Source organism: Peromyscus eremicus, chromosome 4 (genome assembly GCF_949786415.1).
Source record: "Peromyscus eremicus chromosome 4, PerEre_H2_v1, whole genome shotgun sequence".
Classification (NCBI taxonomy): domain Eukaryota; kingdom Metazoa; phylum Chordata; class Mammalia; order Rodentia; family Cricetidae; genus Peromyscus; species Peromyscus eremicus.
Genome location: NC_081419.1, coordinates 29,107,084 through 29,133,171, shown reverse-complemented (window position 1 = coordinate 29,133,171; position 26,088 = coordinate 29,107,084). Strand labels below are relative to the sequence as shown.

The 26,088-nt window shown below is 44.5% G+C and overlaps 1 protein-coding gene across 1 annotated transcript in view; it reads right to left on the bottom strand.

Moving 5' to 3' along the window:
- Lypd6b (LY6/PLAUR domain containing 6B) overlaps positions 1-18,486 on the bottom strand; it is a 51,498-nt gene extending 33,012 nt beyond the window's left edge. The window contains exon 1 of the mRNA XM_059259135.1: positions 18,415-18,486. The gene's annotated coding sequence lies outside the window, so the exon portion shown is untranslated. The remainder of the gene's footprint in view (positions 1-18,414) is intronic.
- Between the last annotated feature and the right edge of the window lie 7,602 nt (positions 18,487-26,088).

Below are 26,088 nucleotides of genomic sequence, written 5' to 3'. Positions count from 1 at the left end.
GGTTTTAATATAAGGAGCATTTTGACTGAAAGGACTGATTACTAAAATAACCAGAGTGAAAAGGGGGAAAATGTGGTTTAAAATGAAAAGATGTGTTGTTGGGAACAAAACCAGTTTAAAAAAAAAAAAAGCCTTCTAATGACACGTATTAAACAGAACAAAGGTTAAAATGTAGGGTGCCTAAAATAAAGTACATTCACACCCAGTGCCCACTTTGAGGAAAGCCACACCAGAAGGTGGGAAAGGAGATGGCAATATTAGCTCATTTCTTAGCAAACAAGTCTTGTTAAGAAGTAGAATTCTGGGGTCACAATTACTGCTCTACTCTGTAACCTACCTTGAAACACAGGGCTTAGAAAGGAAGGATGAACAGTCTTCACAGGAAAAAGAGAGCAAGATGGACAGAGAAACACTACTGACAAAAACAATGATAAGGACTCAACCTAGGGGCCCATTGGCAGATGAACGGGTAAAGAAAGTGTGATGGCTATACAGAAGAATACTATTCAGCCATGAAAAATGAAATCCTGTTATTGGAGCAACAGTAAGGCTGGTACAAAAAGACAGTTGATACACTCTCTCAGTAAATATGCAGAAGCCAAAGATGTTGATGGCTAGGGAGGGGCTCATAAAGGCTGGCCAATGGCACTGAGTTTAAAGAGGGGCACAGAAAGGCTGGCCAATGGCACTGAGTTTAAAGAGGGGCACAGAAAGGCTGGCCAATGGCACTGAGTTTAAAGAGGGGCACAGAAAGGCTGGCCAATGGCACTGAGTTTAAAGAGGGGCACAGAAGGGCTGGCCAATGGCACTGAGTTTAAGTTAGATGGGAGAAATAATAGTGGTGCTCTGTTTTAAGTAGAGTGCCTACTGATGGCAGTGATCTACTGCACATTTCAGAAAAGCCACAAGAAAGGATTTTGAATGTTTTACCACAAATACATAAATGTTTGAATAGACAGATGTTTAACTGGATTTGAACAGTATACAATGTATTCATGCATCAAAATGTAACATGGCCCCCAGTAAATGTATATACTTTTAAAATAATACCTAATAAAAAAAAATATTCTTCTCATAGAATTGAGAGTCCATCAGCAGTTACCAGTGGTTCCGTGAGCCTGGAGGGGGGTGGTGGGTGGAGAAAAACAGGAAATGGGAACAGAGTGGAGCTAGGGAGGAGGAATGCCTCCTAAGGCTGCATCAAATGGCACAGTCATTATAGTTGTCACCAAAAAAACATTATTGAAGGTAGCTAATAGGGAAGGTTGGGTTTGTGGTGACCGGCTGGGAAGACTGCCTTGATACACTGTGTACAAACAGTCAAGTAGCACACTGTGCCCCCAAAATAGATGCAATCATTATGCAACAATCAAGCATGCATTCAAGCCTCTGTGTGTGTGTGTGTGTGTGTGTGTGTGTGTGTGTGTGTGTGTGTGTGTGTTCATGTACTAAGAGTAAGAAGGGATGGGAGAAGAGCATGGCCACAAGCTTAGAGGAGGAAACCAGGGGAAGAAGGACAGTGAAATCAGGCTGTGTGCTACCAGGATGAAAGGAGGGTTTGACAAAAAACACTTCAATTACCGCGAGGAAAATCAGGAGTTGAGTTTTGGTCTTTCAAACAATAATAAAGGAGGCTCCCATGATCAGAACTGACCCAAAGCAAGTCATCATGGTATTCATGCAGCAGGGGGTGGAGACTGGAGGTGAGGGGACAGGAATGGACACCAATGAGGAGGCTGGAATCCAGTGAAAGTGCACTACACAGAACCCACCGTCAGCTTCTCTGCTCGTCTGAGGTCATGGAGCAAGTGTGAAGCTAAGAGGCTCCTTACCTAGAACGGGGATTAGAAGAGGGCACGTGATCCGCGCTTCACAGCCACCTGAGGCTGGCTGACCTAAAACTCATTAGGAACCCTGTTGCTAGGAACTCTGCATGAACTAGGGGGAAATACTGCACTCATAAGCCTCAGCTGAGACCAGCTTCCTGTCCCCAACACCCGATAGTGGCTGGGAGAGGGAGACCTCCACAGATGAAGGGGTTCTGACAAAGTCTGTTACTCTTGGCCCCTTAATTCCACTGAGGTAAGACTGAAATGGCTTTTTTCTGGGATAGTTCACTTGGGTCAAAGGTTCAATAGCTTAAATCATTTGCAAACTTATGATTTTTAAGCCAGTCTTGGCCACACACAAATGGGAAGGACCAGACAGGTGCAAGATCCAGTCCAAGACCATAGGACAAATGAGGCCAGTTGAAGGACCTTTTGGATCACATTAAATGGGCAACTAAGAATTTCATGAAGGTGAAGTCCCAGGGACAGTTTCCTTTTCCTAAGTCCCCATTCTGTGTCTCTGGCAGAAATGCTCTCTAGAGAGATACGTAGACATGAAGACAGCCGTCCTTCACCCTCACTAGGCAGGCCCCTGAGCAGGATGAAGGAGCTTCAAGCTGAGCCTGCAAATAAACCAAGGTTGCTTTTAACAAGAAGGGAGTTTAGTTCGTCATTTCTCACACGTATTCACTTTTCAACTCTTGTTTCTTCTTTTTCCTTTAGCGTTCTCCTGTACACTAAGACCAATGTCAAAATAAAAGACACCCAGACCACCACCCAAAACCATCTTGAGGAAGGCTGCATGTTCTTGGGAGAGATGAAGAAGTGAGGCAGGTGTGGAGTCCTGCCGTTACTAAAGAATTGCTACCCAGAAGCACCTAGAAGTGAGGAATCATTCAACCTGGCTGGTTTCTCATGTCTAACAGCATATATGATGGTTCCGGCCACAGCACTACCCGCTGAATCAGGAAGTTTAGAGAGAGAGAGAAAAAATAAAAAGCAAGTCAGAAAGACCCTAGTAAATCTGTCTTTGTGTATTCCAATCATAAACAAGAGTTCCCCTCACTTTTTATGCGGGGCCTGCCATCACCTTAACTGTGTTTATCATTTCAGACAAAGCGTCTTGAGGAAGCCAGAGCATCCTTCTTCCTTGACGGCACACTGATTAAATCTTCTGGAGAAAAGTTAGGCAAACCAGAAGCTGCCGCCTCACCAGACTTCCCAGCACACATATCTCCTTCCCTGCTCTCATTGTCAGGGAAAATAAATAAAGGTGATAAAATTTTGTAGCGAGTTTCCACTGAAGATGGAGCTGTTTATGTCTGAACTCACACTGAAAATTTTCCTACTCGCTTTGTGAATTAGCCAGTAACGAAAAGAATTGTGAAGCCAGTGAAGTGTTTTCTGTTAATGCAGAAAAGCTGGAGAAAGCAAGGGATGTTGGAGTTGATGGTGTGGAAGAGCTGCATCCCAGCGAGAGAGCCTACCCCTCCCCGCTTTCAGAAGAGAAAAGGCAGGGGACTGAGGCTTCGTTTTCAATTTCACTGGTGGCAAGAGACTGGAAGATAGGAATTGGCAGCTCTCTGCAAACTGATTAATGCCTGGATCTCCAGAATGTATGGTTTTAAAAAATAACAAATCAGGAACTGGCCTACCCTGCTAACAGAAATACATCCCAGTTAGAAATCTGGAGAAACAATTACCTCAGTGGCATATGCGCTGATCTTAGCATTAGAGCTTGTCTTTTTAATCTTCCCTGTTAGGAATATAAAATCTGCTTAATAAATCACACAGCTCTCTGGACTTCACAAGGAATTCACCAACATAAAAGATCCAGATTTCACAGCAGTTATCTGTACTGCAGCTAGCTGCCCAGAGCTACTGAAACGAGAGCACTTGGTCTGAGAGGGAAAATATCTGCGTCACTGCAGAGATTTCGGACTTCCATCACAGACCCACAATTGTGGGGGAGAACATAAGCCTCTTGGATCACCACCCTGGCAACTCAATCCACCGACTGCCCTTTTCTCTTCTTCCCAAATAACGGGCGCTTAAGCATCACTGTGGGCAGGAAAGCGGGACTCCCAGCATGCACTTCTATCCCCTACTTGCCATAGGTCAGTGATTCTTACATCACTGTGTATAGGCTAAGGCTATTTTTCCTCGCTCCTAAACTTGGAAAACTACTAATTAGCTGACAAAGAAACAATAGGTAATCTCACGACCACTGCAGTAGCCATCCGTGAATGGAATGGGCAGATGTACACTTTCATGCTTCACCTGACACAGAGAAGCAATTTCCACCCAGGCAAGCTCTAAAGACTGGACTGCAGTTCTCTAAGGAAGGTGGGAGGCATGCTTTGTGCAGACCGGCCCAGCCTTTGATGGATTTATTGGGAAGACCTACTGGCTAGAATAAGCACAGGAACGTACCGTGGTTGAGAAAGAAGAGCAGCATGCTTCCAGGAGCCTGTAAAACAGTCGCCAGGCTGAGAAGATCAGGTTGACAATGTATTAGGACGGGGGGGGGGGGGGGCATTTCTGATGTTTAATGGAAACTAACATTTCAAACACCAGGTGAGTTAGGAGGCAGTGTCTGTCTAGAACTGCTGGGGAGAAAGGTCTCTGATTCTGACCTCCTCACTGTGAACAGGCTGCAGGTAGGGCCAGGTCACCGCTCAGCCTCCCAGCAGGGGAAGGCAGAGGAAAGTGAGAGAAACTCACTTTTACTTCATTTTGCACTGGCCTCTAGTGCCCAGGGACGATGAGGTACTGTCCTTGAAATGTAGTGGCTTAAAAAAAATTAATATTAAAGTTCTAACATTAATGGAGGAAGAGAAGGGAAGCCTGAGGATTAAATATCCAGCCTTACTGAACACAGCAGGCTCCTATAAGGACAAATGTGTTCTGAATTTAAGTAGAGTGTGGAATACCTCGTTCAGATCCTGAACTTAAGATTGGTTATCATTTAGGAACTGTTAAGTACTTTGGGTCTCAAAGTCGCCTCTATCATCAGTGCAATGATCTTTACACTCCAGGTCTCTGGTGAGAAGAAAATGAAAAGACAGTGAAAATAAAAGGAGAAAATGGCAAGGTGTTTTACGCAATACCTCGTATATAGTAAGCACTGGACAAATGTTAGCTTTCCTCCAAGGTTTCCCCTTTCAATTGTAGGGACACTCTGGCATCAGGGAGACAGGCCAGGCTGTGGAAGAAGATGACCCTGTCTGAGTTCTTCGTTAGATGTGGCGGACTCAGCTGAGCCACCATCAACCCTAGGAACAGGCTCTGCATAGCCCCCGCCGAAGCTCTCTGGATAACGAAGAGCTGGCCAGCATGCAACCTATTCACAGAGCATGCCCCATCTCCTCCCATCTTGCGGCTCTCATGGCAAAGCACCCTGTGGTTTTACTGCCCCTGGTCATTTACATTCACTTTCTTTACAAAGAGCAACACCCCTGGCTCCAAAGAAACAGAGGGAGTGGGGAACAGGCAGCAGGAAATGGCCAGATGGAGGAAGACCTTGGGCAAGCAAACACAATAAAGCTCCTGTTACTGCCAGGACACTGGAAGCAGAATCCTAGGCATCTTTGTGAGCGAGCACCTTGGCCAGCTGGCTACCTAGCTGATAAGAACAGAGTTCCAACAACGAAAAAAATGGACGTGTTTCCCGCCAATAAAGAGAAGTAGTTGGGAATGTGGTTGAAGACAGTGGCAATGGGGTGTCCAGGTTTGCTCTCTTGCTGTGACATTCATTGGTCAGACTCACTCGGCTTACAGGTTTTGAGGCCGTTTCTCTCCAGACCACTGCTGAGAATTCCACCTGCAACTACGGAACACACTGTGCCTCTGGTAGTAACTTAAACACCATCGTTCATGCTGTACAAAACCCACATGCAGCTGTTATGGTCTGTAGTGGGTAGCCGTTCCAGCTTTGATCTGGAAGTTCCAACCCCCATTGAGGCTTTGGTAACTGTCACGCCTACAAGGCAGGCTGAGAGAGGCCCCTGAAGACCCAAGGTCTGGATGGGCCAGCTCTCTTGGTTCCTGGACCCAGGACGCTAAAGGTAGACCAAGCAGAGTTCTCCAGAGAACACTGCTGGATTGCGCTACACCTTTCCCAGACCCTGCAACCTATCCCTTCACTTGTAAGTTACCCTACAAAATAAACCTCCCTTTTAATTACGTGGAGTGGCCTTAATAATTTCACCAATAATGGTCCACTTCAAATCTGCACAGACAACTCCCCCACGATGAAAGCCACAAGACATTCAAGGTGAAGGATGGCTGGATGTCACCTGTAGCGGTGAGTGGTGGTATAATGGGGAAGGTATTTTCTAAGTGTATTTACTGCAGATAATGCTTCTCTAATTTCAAAATATGTTACATGAGCATCCTACATGGCTACCTATAAGGTGTTTTATGGTCATTGTACCATCGCTTTATGTTCAATCCATGGGGTAGCTGTCATGTCAGGATGTAGGTAACCACCAGACAGGTCCTATGATCTGCCTGCAAACCCCTATGACCTAGACTACATCACCAAAGTGGTAAACCAAACATGGTTTGGAGGTCTACGGATGGTTGAGAATGGGGCAAGAGGGTTGGCAAATAATGTGACCAAGTACAAGACACAAGTCACAGAATCAGGTCAAGTCTAGAATCCCGCCTCAAGGTAGCTGACCAAAGAAGGCTTCATTCCTTTCTTCAAATGCCTTTTTCCCCTTTCCCAAGACTAATGACTGAGTCCTTAACTCTGTAATGAAAAGAGCTACCATTTCTGTCCTAATCTTTGAGATGGCTAGGCAGCTGCTTGTTCTCACATAGATTTACTAGGCCTTATATTTACTATAGTATTTCTAAAACTCCAAATTTATTATCTACCCCACACAAATACATGCTTGTATATATTTCCAACATATATGACTGTAAATCTTTTCCTTTCTCTTGACTCTAATGCTTTGAAGGAAAGCACCATGTCTTATATATTGAGTACTATGGAGGATACTGAAGATTCTCAAACCAATATTTTTCTGGATTAATAAATGAAAGTGCATGTTAGGAAATGGTTGGTTTGTGAACAAACACAAAGGAAGAAGAGAGTAATGAGGTATAAGACAGCAAATTAAAGTAAAATATTGCCTGACAAATTGCCTTTCCATTAACACATAGTTCCAAGCTATCACTTCAGGGCAGTGTTTCACAGGACCTGGGTTTTAACAGGGCACTCCATAACATTAGCATCTTTGGGGAAGGAGCGGCAAATTGTGAGCTGGCAAATAATGTTTTGTAACAGACAAGCCTCAACACTAACTGCTCAGCACAAGTTGTAGAACCTCATCTTTATTTATTCTGTTTAACATTTTTATAGACTCCTTGAGTCACGATAAGAAGACTTCTTATCAGCCCAATGATGGCATCATGCCAGGAAGGGCAGCCAGTGTATTGCACACAGAAATCAAGATCTAAAAGGAAGGCTTGGCATCAAGCTGAATTCAACACCAGGCTAAATGTGAAGTTACATACTTTGGTTCAAATAAAAAAACAAGGAAGCTCAGGACAGCCACGGCATCACTAGACAGAAATTAGTTTAGATGAACGTTTGGCTAATTGGCAAACACCATGCCTTTTTAACATCCAGCAACAGCATTGTCTCACAAAGAAAGTGATGCACAAATGAGCCTCATCTTTAGATTAGAACGTCTCCATGAAGCACAATTGTTCTCATGAATATCTTAGTCAGGGTCTCTAGAGGAACGGAACTGATTACACACACACACAGGAGACGGATTCTGTACACATCTTCAAGATGGAGACCTGAAAATCTGGTTGTGTAGTCCAAAGGCCCAACAGCCCATGGCTGGTGGTGTAAATCCCAGTCTGAGCCTAAAGCCCCTTAACACAAGGGTCACCGAGGCTAGAAGATGATGTCTTACCTCAGCCAAGCAGAGGAAGGACAAACCCAGCTTTCCATTACCTTCTGTTTCACTCAGACCTTCAGTGGGAGGGATGATGCTCATCTTGGGGAGGGGCAGCCACCAAATTACAAACACTCTCAAGTCACACTCAGAAATAATGTCTGACCAGCTATCCAAGAATCCCAGACCATCTAGATCTAATTCAGAGACCTGAAAAACCAGATATCCAGATTATACTGTTGAATTTGATAAGTGACGTGCCACATGAACTCAGCCTTGAGATCCTAACAGACAAGGTCTCCTTCACAAATCAGTACCTGTGTTCAGGATCTGTTTCTGGTTTCCGGCCGCTGGTCTGGAGGAAACGCCTGATGTTGGAATCTTAACATAAGGAGGCGTATGTACAATGAGACAGAGCTGAGCCAAGAAAGCAGAGGGAAGGAACGTGAGCTTGGGGGCTGTGGGGCGGGGAGCTTTGAAGACATGCAACTGAGAACAGTGCTGGAGGCCCCCACAAATCACTGGGTCCCCTTATAGATCCCAGCAGAGAAACCACACGGAGAATCCTAGTAGTGGGCATTTTATTCTTCCACCAACACAACTTCGGCACCAATTACCCCAAACTTAAGAAAATATACCTATTATATCTCTAAAGAGTGGACAATTGAACTGAAAATGCTTTTTCTAACTCAAAGCATCTTTCTGCCATCCATGTATTACTGCACACACGGAGCCTTTCTTAACCCTCTTCTCCCATCTTCCCCAGCTCTCAATCACCACGCTCACAAACAGAAACAACACAAAGCAGAAGAAGACTGGGGTAGAGGACCAAGAAGGAAAAAAGTCATGTTAAAAACAACAACAGCACCACGTAAGGACTGAAACCAACAGAATCTCTATCCGTGAGTTATAAAAACTGAAAGGTAAGGGAAGTTTTATATCCTAGGAAGTGATGAAGTGAGGAGAAAGACATCAAGTCTGCCCAAAAGGTGATAAAATATTTTATTTGTCTTCTGGTGGTGAAAAAGAAAATAAATCATTAAAATGACTGTCAGAATGCCCCAAGGATAAGAGCATCGAATAGGACTTGGCTATAAATGTTGTAAGAGTAATAAAAGAGTTGGTTTTGTTTCCTTAGCATTTTTCTGGGCTGAGCCTTCCTATTTCAACACGGGAATCACGGGCAGTGGTAAAAATGAACCCGCTGCAGGGCACACATTATTGTCTCCCAGGCCCTGACTCACCATCTCCAGGGTAGCTGTTTCTGCAGTGACCGGATTCTTATTTCACTGACCCTGTAGGACAGGCTGCCAATCACCAGGCCTTCTGGATTACAACTTCCTCTATTTTCACAGCTACTAATGACTCCATCATACTTTCTATAAAACATTTATTTTTCCTTTGGAATTGAAGATGGAGACAGGCTTCTGCCCCAAGGTGCTCATTCTACTGTCTAAAGGGCCTTGGATTAATTCTGCTGTTGTTTAGCGATGTATTTCAAGTGCCTGGAGGTAGAGAAGGGTGACAGGGTAGCTGTTATAATAGCAACTGTGGGTTTTATTTAAACCCAAGAAGGATTAGGTAAGAATTTGCAGAAGAGGTAGGATTTCCATTAACCCACAAGCTTGCATCCAGCATCCTCCTTGAATGTAGTCTTTATGCTTTAAACACTGAGCTGTCCTACAGACACATAATGGCTCAACTGAGTCGCAAATACAGCTCCCGATCAAAACTACACTTCTCTGGTCTGTGGTGACTATAAATATTAGGACTTTCCAAATGGATTGAGCTTTGAAATGAACTGAACACACATGCCAATCAATATTGATCTATATAACTATAAAGACATCCGAACTAGAAGTCGGATAGTTTAGTCTCAATTTTTCCATTTGTAGTATACACAGAAAGACCTAAGGATAGCACAGAGCAGGGACATGACAGAAGACAGGTGGCATTTATAAAATTGAAATTACCTTGGCTACCTTTCAGTAGTACACCACCATGATGGCACATGACAACTGTGACAGCCCTGTTAACACTGTCATAAGTCTTAAAGGGGTTTCCCAAGATCCCCACTGGCTTCTCCAGTAAGTGCACAACAATACTAAGCACACAGATAAGAGGTGTCCCCCCTACCCTCACTGGCACCTTCCATGCTAACAGCTGTCCCTGGATTCTTGGGAGCAATCCCAGGCAGGCTAGAGAGGCCGGGTGCCCCTTGTGGTTGTACAATGGTCATTCACATGGCCCCTTTTGACCATACTGGCCAATACAATTTCTCAAATAGGCACACGGCTGAAGACTGGACTTCAGGAGTATCTTTCCAGGATGAGCCACAGCTCCATATTCCAGATACATATGCAGTTTATAGTAATCAACAGGAACTTTGACTCTACATGCCCATTGTCTGAATATTCCTATTCAGTAGAAGCCCATACTGCATCCTGGATGACTCAGGGGAACAGTAATGAGCAGATGAGTAATGTTCTCTTGAAGTCACTCGTTAGGATAAGAGCTGTTGTTCATTACCTGACAGGACAAGTTTCTCAGGCCAGCCAAGAACTGAACAAATAAATCAATGTCACTTTCTTCTCTAACAGCTTAAACCTCCGTATTTAAAATGTGCAGCTCAGCTCACAATTCAAAGAAAGCCTTTGCAGAACCCTCCTTGGGGCCTCGAGTGATAACAGAGATGGACAGCAGATAGGTGAGACCCAGCAGAGGGAACGTCTGTCGCACTGGTGGAGAGAAAGCCGTAAGAACACACTCTAGCTTTCTGCGCTCTCACTGCCTCCGTTATTTCAGGAATCCTTTGTATAAAGCTAACACAACGTCTTATTGAAACTGAGTAAACAAGTAAGTGGATGAGAGAAAATAAAAGCTTCAAATCTGGCAGTATAGTTTTACGACTTGGCAACCGTGAAACGAACCTTGCCCCTTTCCGAGTCAGAACAAGAGCAGGTCAGGGAATACCTTAGAGATTCCCTGATGCCTTGTGTCTCCTCACCCTCACAATTCTCCTTGTGGCATTATTCTAATTTCTTATGAGAAATTATTTTTAGAACTAGAAATTATTCTTTGGGGAGAAATATATTGAACTGCAGTTTAATTGCAAATAAAGGGTTCCCAAAATACAGAAAATCCACTGCCTTAGGAGCTGACAAGGAAATCTGCACGCTACCTCACATTCCTATGGGGTGGACAACACCCAACAGGCTCACAGGATGATGCTGGTGATCCTGTGTGAATGTCTAAGGTTCCAAAGCAAACCTCAGGAGAGAAGGAAGGGGTGGCCACCAGCAGGTGCTTGGCCACAGGTCACCTACCTGTCTTCCAAACATATCCACTCTTCATCCCTCTCTAGTGGTGCTGTGCTGGGAGAGTGCAAAGATCTGCTGCTGAGGACTAACAGCCTCTCCCCTTTCCAGAGAACAGAGCGAGAAGGGAGCAGAACTAATAATTAGACAAAAGTTCAGTGCTTATGAGTTAAATACGGAGAGTGATCATGGGAATAGACAGCTCAAGCATAGGCTTGTCATGCTTACATGAGAAACTTCCGTCTCTATTTCAGACTCCCTGGGGATGGATGTCAAGAGCAGCTTGAGGGTACATTTAGAATGCTGTGCTGTGCTTGGACTCTTGGTGACAATCTCTGAAAAGAGAGTCTCTGAGGATGATAAGCAGGTGGTTAAAGTGGCTGCGACTATGGGTCAGAACCTGACCGATGGATGATGTACAGATGTGTTGATTTGCAATCTAACCACTCAGAGCCCTCCCCAGCTTAGTGATCTGTGCCAAGCCCCAGCCTTAAGCAAAATTCTCTGCTCTTTTCTTCCTCTAATACCCTTTCTGTTTATTATTGAGCAATGACTTTGACTTGGGAGCGGGGAGACTCCAAAAACTCCAAAGTACTCTTTTCCTACAACCTTGGTCATAAAATCAACCAGAAAGGGGACTAATTAAACATAGCAATCCCAGGGTGAGTCACGTTGCCGTGACATCAAGGAAAAGCTGTGCCTGGAGCATCCTCTACAGGGATTAGACTAGTAAAGCCCCTTCAGACGACTTGAGGACTTTCTCATGTATCCAATGGGCACGCTGTGGTGAACCACAATTTTCTAAGCCTACTAAAGCATGCCTGTTCATTCACTGACCCAGAAGGCTGGGGGGTGTCTCACCTGCCTTCCCTCCATACACATACCCACGTACCACGTACATGCCCACTCACATCCTTCTCCTCAGCGTCTTAGACACATTTATGTCACTCACATTACTTAACAAGAACCTTGCCCCTGCAGAACCGGCAGTGTTAGAAAAAACCAAAGGCAAAAGCATGAACCAACAGGTGAGTTCTGAACACAGCTGAGATGCAGGGACTGCCGCCTAGCCAAACAGGAGGAAGCTAAGGCAGTCCAGGAAGCAGTTCGGTTTCTAGCAGGGGTTAGAGAGGCCCTAACAGCACCAGAGGCTCTAAAGAAGATGCCGCCGCCGCTTCCGGCCTGTGGCCCATCCTGGGCCATTCTGTCGAACCGGCAGCTGCAACGGCAACATTAAAACACAGTTTGGAAGTGGCAGCTTAAGTCCTGTGGTGACGACCTGCCTGGCTGCTTTCAGTGTCTACGCTGGAGGCACACTGTTCCAGTGCTTTGGAAAGGGGAGGAAAAAGAAGCAAGTGTCCACGAGGAAGGATTACTTAATGCAGGAAGGGATTATATACTCTGAAGATTAGCTGACAGCAAAGACGAGGATGGCAGAGTTTCCACTGGCATGAGGAAAACATCTTTAGGATTTCCTGTGTGACCATCAAGAGAGCTGTCTGTCCTCTGGAGCAGTTCCTGGAGGGAGGGAGAGTTAGGGGAAGGGGTGAGCCAGAAGCAGAACGGCCTCCCTAGATCTTGCCTGTGTTGTCTTGTTTTGTGTGGTGCTGTGCATGTCCACTTGCCTGTCCTCCAGTATATTCTAGTTCAAAGGGCTATGTGTAGAAACACGCAAGTTCTGACGTATGCAGAGGTTATAGCAAGTACCTTCCAGCCACAGGCACCAGCCACTGATGCTAGCCCAAGTCAGTGTGACCAGGATAAGAGCAAGAGGCTAGCTAAATAGTCAAAACACCACAGAGGGATCTGAGGGAGACAGAAGCCTGGCTGGTAGAGTGACTTCCATTGAGCCTTAGACCGGTGGGCTCTCCCCAAACTCTGGCGCTACAGGCAAAGTGAGACAAGACCACCCTGAGCCACAAGTCTGATCCTGGCTGCCAAGAATATTCTATCCTCCTCAAAGTGAGGATGTGGCTGGAGGTCAGTTGCTAAGAAATGTACAATGGGCCGGGCGGTGGTGGCGCATGCCTTTAATCCCAGCACTTGGGAGGCAGAGGCAGGCGGATCTCTGTGAGTTCGAGGCCAGCCTGGGCTACCAAGTGAGTTCCAGGAAAGGCGCAAAGCTACACAGAGAAACCCTGTCTCAAAAAACCAAAAAAAAGAAAAAGAAAAAAAAAAGAAAAAAAGAAATGTACAATGGCTACTTTTAAGGCTGCAAAAATGACCTCAGAAATGACGGATATGCTGTTTTTCTCCATTAAACCACCTATACTATCTGGAGAATTAATTTCCACAAATAGTGTATAAAAAGGGCTATCAGCATCCTTCTCTTTCCCCAGGATAGTCTTTAAACAAAATGCTAAATAAACACAACATTTTCTTTTGGGCCAAGTCTGAGGAGCATAAGCTAAAAGTAAGAGACTACTGGAAAGCCTGTGGGGGTTGTCCTTAAGCACTCTCATTCTTCAAATGCTTCCCTAGCAAGACAAGAATGGCCCTACACTGAACACCCATATTCCGAGAGACACTGGCGGGACCCAAAGAATCGCTTTCGGTTCTATGGGACATAGACACCTTTACGATCTCTACTCTTCTCGTGTGCCTCAACCTATTTGAGGCCACAAGGGTGTGCCCAGAAAGATTTAGCAATCTCACCAAATAGCCAATCCCACTGTCTCTGGGAAAAACAAAACAAAACCAAACACGATCCAAGAAAGCTTTACTAAAACTCAGGAAGATTTGCTTTCCATTAACCAGAGAGACAGCTAGGGCTCATGCCTGGTCTCTGGAGCCTGGCCACTTTGGGTAGCCTCCGACTTCTGCCACTTAGTGGCTATAAGGGAAGCCACTAAATGTCTCTTTCTTTTCCCAGTTTAAAATGGGAATAAAATCTATAACTCTTCAAATATTTTATAATGATGAAATGAGTTGTGATATGTAAAAGACTTCAAACTGGGGTGGCATACGGTAAGAACAATGTTATTGCAACCAGCATCCAGGAAGGTATGAGGACATTTTTAAAGAGACATTTGTGTCTCTCTATCTGGTCTGCTGGGCTGGTGAAACAGGTACCCCTGTGAATTAGAATTTCCCCAGTGAGAGAAGAAAAGCGTTGGAGGGAGGTTAGGGTGTCCCCAGGAACAGGGAAGGGATTTTACATGGTGCTGACAACTTAGACCACCTTGGAGGGAAGTCCAGAGCTGAGATAATGATGGATCTGTGCCGGGATCCTTGACCAGGACTGCTTAACCATGCACATCTTTTGCCTTCTGGTTGATTTTATCTGCATTTTGAGAAGGGATTTTAGGTGTCCCTGAATCTGTCCCTCTTCCCAATATGGCCAAACTGAATACATTTCCTTTCTCTGCTGTTCACAATTTCTTTGGCTCTGTTAATTGCCTTGAGAAGATGAATGGCCACAGCTTGCTTTTTTGACTCCACTGGAGAACAGGTTGTGCCCTAACTCTGGCAATGTTACTGGTGGTGGTGGTGATGATCAGTGTCTTCATTACCGTATGCACAGACACATTGCTGAAGACCTCTGTTTTCCACATCTTCCTCTCATTGATTGGCCAAGATCATCTTATTCAAGGATTATGTAAAGATAAATGCTTTTGCTGGGCGGTGGTGACACATGCTTTAATCCCAGCACTCGGGAGGCAGAGGCAGGTGGACCTTTGTGAGTTTGAGGTCAGCCTGGTCTACAAAGAGAGTTCCAGGACAGCCAGGACTTGTTATACAGAGAAGCCCTGTCTCAAAAAACAAAAAGATAAATGCTTTTAAGCCAATTTCAGGTTGCTTTGATTAGCAAAGCTAAGAGTCTCTTCATGTATTTTAAATGGCTATTGATAATTTGTAGCTAGCATCAAGAAGAGGTAGTGTCTATTTCCAGCCCCTTCCCTTGAACTGGGCCTACCCAAATACTCTCTGGACAATAAAATGAGGCAGAAGTGAGGCTGAGCAGTTTTTGAGTCTAAGCCTGCAGGTTGCACTGTCTGCTTTTGCTTTCTGGACAGGTTTGTCATGTGACAGAACCTAGGAGAGTCTACTGATAGCATGGGTCATCCCAGATAAGTCCCCTATCAGCTTTAAACTGTGGGACATGGGGCCACGTAACTTGATGTGAGATTGCAAACAATGGAGCAATGGTAAAAGGTTTCTGAACACTCAAGGACCAAAACTTAATGAAAACTCATACACACATAGTGACCCCCTGGTAGCAAGTGCTCGCCCGGGCTGCCTCCAAATTCACTGCAGCTTTGGTTCTGAACATACATCATGTGCAGTTTGTACGGAGCCTGTTGTCAGGCCACAAAACACCACTGAATACTGAAACACGCTGACTCCGACTTGACTAGTGTATGTTATGAATGGCAGTGTTTTTAGTGTACATAAAAAGTTTTCTGCTCTTACTGAAACATACTGATTTAAGTTGGGCATGGTCGAACATGCCTGTAATCACATCCCTTGGGAAATGGAAGCAGGATCAGGAGTTTGAGGTTATCCTCAATAATATAACAAGGTTGAGGCCTGCCTGAGCTACAGGAGACCCTGACTCAAAATGAACAAAGAAACACAACAATTTAATTACAGAAAACAAAGGCTTAATATTTTCCTACTGTCATCCTTAGCATGCAAATATCAAATTAATATGGCTTTGGATTTTATTGTGTTTGACAAATAAAAACATCTCATCTCACCAGTATGCAAATATGCTTTCATTTTTAATAAATGGAAAGTTATATGTATTCCAAAGGATTGTTTTGAAATGAATTTCTTTGTGATTTTGTAACTTTGTAACTGCCTGTAACTTTGATTTGTAATATCTATTTCATGTTCTTACATGATCAGACTCATGTAAAAACTCAGGAAAAAGTGGTCACAGGTAGAAGGAACTTACAGAGGCCTATCCTAAACCCCATCTTCCGGGTACCAATTCAGTACAATGGCAAGGGTGACCCACCTGACACTAGCGGAAGGACCACGCAGCTGGGTCTAGCCCCAGCTGCAAACCCATAGAACCACAGCAAATAAAATGGTTGTTGTTTTAAGCCACAAGCATGGGGTAGTTTATTAATCAACAGATAACTGATGATAGTCCTGCTCAAATGAGGCTTTATCATCAATGGTATTTCTAACACAAGTAGACACACACAAAACCAGGACACCTGTCTGCCAACAGGTTTTCCAGTCTCCCAAGCTCTCATCCCACCTGCCTAGGGCCAATGAGGACACCCAAGTCAGCACATTGACTTGAGAAAAGCTAAGGCCAGTTAGTGATCAGACAGGGTGCAAAGGAGACAAACTTTCCAAGGTAGATCTCTGAAAAAAGACATGATGGAAACCAAATTTAGTTCCTTGTAAGCCATGACAGAATGTAGGGCCAGACAGACCTATATCTAGCTCCAATAGAAGTTTTTTATTCCATGGGTCTTAGTGAGGTGGGCAGACATGTTCAGAATATGTGCAAACCAATGCAAAGTGAGTATCACCAGGTGATAGTCTAGGGAGCAGGTCATAAATATCCATGCAATCGCTATGATCTAGATATGTGGTACCAAGAAAGTAAGCAGTCCCACATAGCTTCTGTTCTCTGCTGGTCAAAATGACTGAAAATTTCTTATATGTACATAATTAAAATTCCCCAGTGTGGAAGAGATAAAGTACCAATGGTAAGTGGTAGGTAGGGGACATTCTGCAAGGCAGGGAGGTAAGAGTGCAATCCAATGAGCCGTCCACAAGTGTCTATACTAGGCTGGCCCTGTCCTGGTGTGTTCTGCAGGCTACTTTCCACTTCTGACACTTTGGGGCTTGGCTAACTTTGAGTAACTCAATGTTCTTATCTATGAAATATAGATATTAATAGAATCTTCCTGCCAGGAATGCCATGATGATTATAAGAGATCACGCATATAAAACCTTAGTCTGGTACCTAAGGAAGTAAAAGCCAATAATGTTAGCTGTAGTGATGGCGATGATGGTTAATATCAGAGTTATGGGTTTGTTTATCACCTTGTGCTCATTGTGACCACCGTGGTTAATGGTGGTCCCATAACTGCGGTTAACACTGTTAAAAGAAACTTTCTTTGCCTTGAAAGATGGCTCTCCACCTCCATGTCTCGTAGCTGGACCTTCAACTCTCTGATCTTCACATTTGGAGGACACCTAGCAACACACTGTTAAACTGAAGTAACAGTTCACGCACCACCCTCTCTCTTATCCTGGGGAAATCTGATGATAGTATACCGACTCTTGCTTGTTTTCCTGATCCTAATTAGAGCAGTACAATGTCATTTATCCAGAAAGGCGAAGAGAAAGGCATCCTACCTGATATTTTACAGAATCCTGCTTTGTACTTGAAATGTATAACGTATAATTATCATTAACAAACACTGATGCTAATAATTCAATCTGCTCTCTGGACAAGAAAAGGAATGTAAACATGGCCAGGGCCCAATCACTTCCTGATCTCAGACAACTTCCTCTGGGTGCTTGTCTTCCTCCCTTCCACCCATCAAACACAAGGTGGGAGGTCTGTTTGTAAGGCAGAGGCCTCGGGGCTAGGGGCTGGCATTACTGACAGCCAGGGAGCAATAACTAGGAAGCATAGGCTTACTCCTCATAGCCACAAAAGGGCATTGAGTGGCATGTGCAGCCTGACCTCAGTAAATCAGCCCTCCGCTTTGATCTCTCCACCTGGGATAATGGAGGTCAGGGCTAGCAACCTATCTGGGCAGTCTCTGTGTTAAGCACCACATTAAAAACCAAACATATGAAAGCTGAGTGAACGACATGGTCAGTAAACACAGAGCTTGAAATATGCTCACATTTACGCCTATCGATTCTTCGTTAGAATAACACTCTCATCCCGTTTGGGGTCAGTATGTGTTTCCTAAGCCTTAACATTTAAACATCTGAGAATTCCAAAACATTCAATAATTAGTATTCATACACACTGAGTATTTTTTCAGCTGTGATATGACTATATATAAATATTACTCCTTGCCCCACATAGAACCCAATGATCTATGAAGGTCACTTTAGGTGAGTTCTCTTTTAATTAACCAAATAAGTGACTTCTGCAGTACCAGGGAAGCCTTTAATCCACTAGGCAGTCCCTGGGCTTACAGACTCCCTCCTTTACTAAACAAAACTACAACAAGCCCAAACTAGCATTCCAAGTCCCGGAACCACAGAACAGAAACAGAAGCGGGCTAGGATGGGGTAGAAAACTGGCAGACTGGAGAAAACAGAGTTCTGAGACATGCAGGAGTTTGTGTGGGTGCTCAAGAGGCTAAGCCAGAGCTTCTGCCTGAAGCCCAGGGGTGTCTGTGATGGCGAAGTTCTTACCTTAAGAAAGACAACCTGGTAGCCAGGCTCTACTCTGTAGTGAACAGGTCTGCATCCAAGGAAGTAAACAGCCTGCCAGAGAGGAAAGGACAAAGTCAGAGCCGCCACTGCTCGATTACATTCTTGAGCAACTGGAAGGTTTTCTAACAACAACAACAACAAAAAAAAAGCAGGTCTCCAGATGTGTGAAGACCTTTCGGGATAGAACAGCAACCACATAATGACTCGAACAAATCAAATGCATGAAATCCCTGGAATCAAGTCAAGGTGGGGTGGTTAGTGTAACAGAGAGTGAGCTAGCCCTTATTAACACACACCTGGGCACTGGCTAATTGGGAATGCAATAATGGTGAAATCATGCACCCCATCACATCCCTCCACAAAAATGGCTGATTCCCAAAGGGCTGGCTGGCAGAACTCACCATGGCATGGGCTCACACCAGCCTGTTTGGCAGGCTGTTGCATCTACACATTCCCACCTTCAACACATCCACAATGAAGACTCTGCCATTTAACCCACCTTGGTTTGGAAGACAGCCCTACCCAGCTGATGAAATAATGACAACGTGAGACTTGACCCTAGATGAGGAGGTGGGAGGGAACTGGAATCTTCCTCTACATGCACTCAAATAAGCAAATAGAAAAAGACAACAAATCCCCTGATTTAAAGATGATTCTCTTATTGGCACATCCCTGTCTCTGAGTTAGTTTTGTAGTCAGTTTGGCTGAGGGTATCGGGGGCCCATGGTTAAACATCAGTCTAGATGTTGCAGTGAAATTGTTTTTTTTTTGTTTTTTTTTTTTAAGATGTGTTAACATTTGAATCAGTGGATCACCTTTCATCACGGTGGGCCCCTTCAATCAAGGAGATGCTAACATACAAGACCAAGGTCTCCCAAGAAGGAATTCTGCCTCTAAATTACTGTGAAGCTCAACACGTTAACAACAGCTCTTCCCCAGATCTCCAGCCCACTGGCCTACTCTCCAAACTTCACATTTGCCAGGCCCTATTGTCATAAATTATTTAAACTAAATCTCTCTCTCTGTTTTATGCACTGACAAACAGGATTCTCTGAAGAACCCTAACTGACACGTGGTCTATTTTTTTTTAATGAGTTAACTTTACATACCACATGCCTCATGGGAGAGAGGACAGCAAGCTCAGGTCACTACGTGATTTAGCAAGGGGTACACACAGAAAAATAAACCCGCCCAAGCACCAAGCATGAAGCAACCTGGCCATCTGGCTTGGTCCACGGACACAATTATTATTTCTAGAAGGATTAAGGGATTCCAAAGTTTTGTAATATTCTCCATAGATAGTATGATTTCTCCCAAGTTAGGAAGGAATTGTACTACAACTGTCTGAGTCTGTCATCCTGGCCAGAGTTTGACATGAAAGAGTCTTCTGTACTACATGGGTAAATCCACAGAAAAACTGCCCACAAGCAGGTCTGGAAACTCAGGTAATAAACACCTAAGTAATTAAAAAAAAAAAAGTTTTTATTTTTGCAACTTGTATATATTTCCTATACCCTTCCTCCATCAGAATCAGGTTTTGAAAGCACCTAAGTATGTATATAAGTAAGTAATGATTAGCCATTTTAAAGCCTCTAACGTTGAGCAGTATGGCTACTTTCCCTTTCCAGAACTTTCCATCACTCCAAACAGGAACCCTGAAACCACTGAGCATTAAGCCCCATTCCTGCATCCGAAGCTCTGGTGAGTTCTATTCTCCACATGATCGCTGCAAGTTTGCCTCTTTGGGATACTTTGTAACCATGGAACCCTGCTTTTTATGCCTAGATTGTTTCACTTCCACAGTGTCTTCAAGATTCATCCATGCTACAGCACGTTTCTGAATGCCACTCTATCAGAGACATAATAAATAGTTCATCAGCTATATGTTGTATTTTGGTTATCCTGGAACCCACTTTTACATAATTAACTCACCAGGTAATTACTGAGCATTTACAACGTGAAAAGTCTTAATTCTTTTAAATACTAACTTTACCCTGAGAATGGTGAGTGCAGAAGAGACAGAAGAGATATTCCACCAGGAGCCAATTAATTATACAAATCCTAGCCTGCGAATCAGCAGCAGCAGCAGCAGCAGCAAGAAAACAAAAATCATTAAATAGCTTTTCTTCCCTAAGGGTTTGGTAAATCCCGCCACACAATCTTAATTAATGGTCTTCATATTTAAAGTAGAAGTGAAATTAAGCCATCCCCAAGTCTATAGTCAGTATGCACTGTGACTCTAATACCACACTGCCTACAATTTGACGTGTCACTGCTGACTCTCTTCCTGGGATAATGAGCTTCCATCAAAATGGCTGATGCCCAGAAGTCAGAAGCCACAGAACCGTGAAACATTGGTTCCGCCCCAGGAGACGGAACAGCCTCCGAAAGTCCAAGAGAAAGCACGTCTTCCTCTACCCTGCTGCCCACCCAAAAGCTGTCATTTCTATGGCAAACAAAGAAGGTAAGTAGCCTCCATGGGAAGCACGAGGAGCATAGCCCTCCAACAAGAATATTGAATAACAGAAAGGAACGCCATTCTCCTCGGGCTTTTACTTCAAAGTGGAGAGAGGAGCAGGTGGTGTGAAGTGGGGTGCCGCCACACACCTGAATTCACACAAGTGGCCCATGAGGAAGCTTGAAAAGACATCCACAGGAAGTCAACAAAAAATAACCAACTTTGCACTCTGGAAACAGAATTGCAAACCATTGCGGTTGAGGACTCAGGCTACTTTGTTCAGCAAAATGTCTCAGCTTGGAGGATCTGTTCTCATCCACATCACGTAGCTCTTGGCTGAGCTGAGGTTCACCCTCCACTTTGCAGTCAGCTAGCTGATAATATGTCATTTAAATAAGAAAACTACAGAGAATCAAGCCCTTGGTTCCTCGTGCATGTTTTTTTTTTAAAGATGGTAATGTGATGTAATTTTTTTTTAATTTTTATTTTGCAATACAATTCAGTTCTACATATCAGCCACGGATTCCCTTGTTCTCCCCCCTCCCGCCCCCCTCACCTTCCCCCCCAGCCCGCCCCCCATTCCCATCTCCTCCAGGGCAAAGCCTTCCCCGCAGACTGAGATCAACCTGGTAGACTCAGTCCAGGTAGGTCCAGTCCCCTCCTCCCAGGCTGAGCCAAGCGACCCTGCATGGGCCCCAGGTTTCAAACAGCCGACTCATGCAATGAGCACAGGACCCGGTCCCATTGCCTGGATGCCTCCCAAACAGATCAGGCCAATCAACTGTCTCACCCACTCAGAGGGCCTGATCCAGTTGGTGACCTCTCAGCCATTGGTTCATCGTTCATGTGTTTCCATTCGTTTGTCTATTTGTCCCTGTGTTTTATCCAACCTTGGTCTCAACAATTCTCGCTCATATAAACCCTCCTCATTCTTGCTAATTGGACTCCAAGAGATCCACCCGGGACCTAGTCATGGATCTCTGCATCCAGATCCCTCAGTAGTTGGATGAGGTTTCTAGCACGACAATTAGGGTGTTTGGCCATCCCATCACCAGAGTAGGTCAGTTCAGGCTGTATCTCGACCATTGCCAGCTGTCTGTTGTGGGGGTATCTTTGTGGATTTCTGTGGGCCTCTCTAGCACTTTGCTTCTTCCTATTCTCATGTGGTCTTCATTTACCATGGTCTCCTATTCCTTGTTCTCCCTCTCTGTTGTTGATCCAGCTGGGATCTCCCGTTCCCCCAACCTCTCTTTCCCTTGACCCTCGCCCTTCACTACCCCCACTCATGTCCAGGCTGTTCATGTAGATCTCATTCCATTTCTCTGTCATTGGGTGATCCCCGTGTCTTTCTTGGGGTCCTGTTTTCCAGGTAGCCTCCCTGGTGATGTGAGTAGCAGTCCAGTCATCCTTGTTCCACATCTAGTATCCTGCTATGAGTGAGTACATACCACGTTTGTCTTTCTGAGTCTGGGTTACCTCACTCAGGATGATTTTTTTCTAGATCCATCCATTTGTCTGCAAACCTCATGATGTCATTGTTTTTCTCTGCTGAGTAGTATTCCATTGTATATATGTACCACATTTTGTTTATCCATTCTTCAGTTGAAGGGCATCTAGATTGTTTCCATGTTCTGGCTATTACAAACAATGCTGATATGAACATAGCTGAATAAGTGCTCTTGTGGTGTGGTTGAGCATTACTTGGGTATATGCCCAAGAGTGGTATAGCTGGATCTTGGGGGAGATGGATTCCCAGTTTTCTAAGAAAGCGCCATATTGAAGAAATTAGACATCAAAATGCCCAACAGTCCAATTAAGAAATGGGCTATAGAACTAAACAGAGAATTCTCAACAGAGGAAACTCAAATGGCTGAAAGACACTTAAGGAATTGCTCAACATCCCTAATCATCAGGGAAATGCAAATCAAAACAACTCTGAGATACCACCTTACGCCTGTCAGAATGGCTAAGATCAAAAACACTGAAGACACTTTATGCTGGAGAGGATGTGGAGCTAGGGGAACTCTCCTCCACTGCTGGTGGGAATGCAAGCTTGTACAACCACTTTGGAAATCGATATGGTGGCTCATACCCGAAATCCCGGCACTCAAGAGGCAGAGGCAGGGTGATTAGAAGTTCAAGGCCTATCTCAGCTATATAGCAAACAGAGGACAAATTCAGAAATTTAAAAAAAAAAAAAAAAAAAGACTGTTTTTTTGCTTTTTTGAGCCAAAGTTTTTTGCTTTGTTTTATATAAAGACAAAATGGACACTGTAACATGTAGGTAAATAATTCACTGCCTCTAAAGCAAGAAACATATATTTCTATGGGCTGTAGAAGCTGACCCCAAAGGGACATTAGAGGTCCTTCTCCATCACTCTCCACCTTATTTTTTGAGACAGAACGGGGTCTCTCACTCAGCCCAGAGTGCACTGATTTGGCTATGGTAAATCTGCCTCCAACTTTATCCCTTTCTCCAGCACTACACAACTGGCTTTCTACCTGGGTCCTGGAGATCTGAACCCAAGACCTCATGCTTCTGTGCCAGGCAATTTATCAAGGGCGCTATCTCCCCAGCCCATGATGGTTAATCCTAATAGTCAACTTAACGAGAATTCAAACCACCATGGAAACAAACCACGTCCATGAAGGATTGTCTAGACTAGATTACTTAAGGTGAGACGATCCCCATAAATGTGAGTGGCAGTATTCCATGGGTTGCGGTCCCTAACTGGATAAAAAGGAGAAAGCCAATAGCACACTGGCATTCTTCTCTCTCTCACTCTGCCCCTTTCATTTTCCTGTCACTGTGTATGTTACCTGCTGTAATGAACAACGTATGTTCTAGAGGCATACAAGGTACATAGGCTGAGTGATGGAATTTTAAGTTCCACAAGCATTTCAATGTTTTGGCTGTCATTAAGTTCATTTAGCTCTAGTGATACATTGTGCACCCCAATAAAACTTATCTGGGGATCAGAGGAGAGAGCCAGCCACTAGATTAGACATAGAGGCCAGACAGTGGTGGCACACACCCTTAATCCTGTCACTTGGGAGGCAGAGATCTGTCTGGATCTCTGTGAGTTCAAAGCCACACTAGGAACAGAGTCAGGCAGTGGTGGCACACACCTTTAATTCCAGCACTTGAGATCTCATGCCTTTGCTTGGGAGTCACACACGCCTTTAATCCCAGAAAGTGACATGGCTGGGTGGAGATTCCCATATGAGGCGTGAGGAGACAGGAACTAAGAGCGGTTCAGCTGAGATCCATTCAGGTCCAGTCAGAGGCTTTCAGTCTGAGGAAACAAGATCAGCTGAGGAGTTGGCGAGGTGAGGTTGGCTGTGGCTTGTTCTGTTTCTCTGATCTTTCATCACAATAGCTGGCTCCAGGGTTTGTTTGTTTGTTTGTTTGTTTGTTTAAGACCGTTTAGCAATTCTTGTTACATCTGGCGCCCGATGTGTCCTCACTCAAAATGCAAGTCTCATGGGTTTGAATCCATTCGGAAAAACTAAGAGCCCCAGGGCAGAAGAGATGGCCCAGCAGTCATGAGCCTGCACTGCTCTTGGGGAAAACCTGTTTGATTCCCAGCTCCCACATCAGGCCTCTCTTCTGCAGCTACAACTTCAGTATACCCAACACCCTCCTCTGGCTTCTGCGGGAAACTGCACCCGTGTGCACATACACCATATACAATCAAATACTCATAACTAAAACAAAACAAAACAAAAAAGATCTTTTTAGGATGGGAACGTCACCCTAAAGGTAATAGAGGTTTATCAGTAGTTAATAAAATTGAACTCAAATTTGTTCAAAGGTCAATTCCCTTTTGTTTTGAAGTAAACTGTACATGCCCCACACACATATTGAAGTACTAACTCTAGCACCTCAGAATGTGACTTACTCAGAGAAAAGGTCTTTAAAGAGGCAATTAATTTAATATAAGGTCATTGTAGCAGGCCCTAATACAGTATAACTGGCAATGTCATCTGAGGAGATCAGATACCCCGTGTATATACGGAAGGATGGTTGGGAAGATGTGGCATCCACAGCTCAGGAGGGAGCCCTTGAGGAGGAGGGGACGGGCTGAACAACTACATCTTAAACATCCAGCCTCCAGCACTGACAGAAAATTATTTTCTATCGGTTAAGCTACTGGTCTCTGGTCCTGTGTTATTGACAACATGAGAAAAACTATTAGCCCTCCATTTGTCTTTTCCTTTGCCAGGATTGCCAGGGAAGAATCTAGAAAAGTCTCAGGGGAACTCTTCTACACTTCTCAAGGAGTTCACTATCATTCACACCCTTAGCTTCAACCAGGGTGGTCTCTCACTCCAAAGTGAACAAGAAGACCCCCACAGGGAGGGCCCTTCATTTATCCAGCCCTCTGGCCTCCATGTGTAGGACTGGCTTGCCTTTACCAAATACTGAGTGTTGCTAAGAGATTGTCCTTTAAAGAGCATCATCCAGATGCCATCTCCACAAGTCACATCATTTCTCTTGCCTTGATTGGGCTAAGACGCCTTAGCCCACTTTGTTCTGCTCCCCCTCCCCACTTCTCCTTGAATGAATAGGGGAAGAAGCCAGGACCAAGTGCCTTACAGAGCACAAAGGTCAAGTTCAGAGCAAGGCATCTTCAGGAACAAGAAGACTCTCAGTTGCATCAAGGCCTAACTCACAAGTAATTGCTTTTTCTTTCATTGGAAACGTTCATACAGCAGAGCTGACTAAGCGCTGACTGTAGTCTCTTACTAGTACTTGAAGTCACAAACACTACAGTTTAATTTTCTATGCTCTCCACAGACAATATATGCATACAACACACTGGGCAAGCTCAAAGAGGATTAGATTAAGGACCAGAGTAAATACAGGTGACCAGAGTAAGACAGACTTCTGGGAGAAAGCCAGAGTGCCAGGGGCAAATGGAGAGACCATGTAGCCTGTCTTCAGGCCCAGACCCACCAGGCTCCACTGCAGATCTTGCTCAGAGACTTCACAGTTCCCGACAAAACCCATAAGATCTAGGCACACAAGTATGGCTAAACTCCTGGAGTCCTGTCTAAGAGAGGGAGAAGGGATTGTATGAGCCAGAGGAGGTCAAGGTCATGATGGAGAAACCCACAGAAACAGCTGACCTGAGCTCATGGGAGCTCAGGGACTCTGGACCAACAGCTAGGGAGCCTGTATGGTACTGACC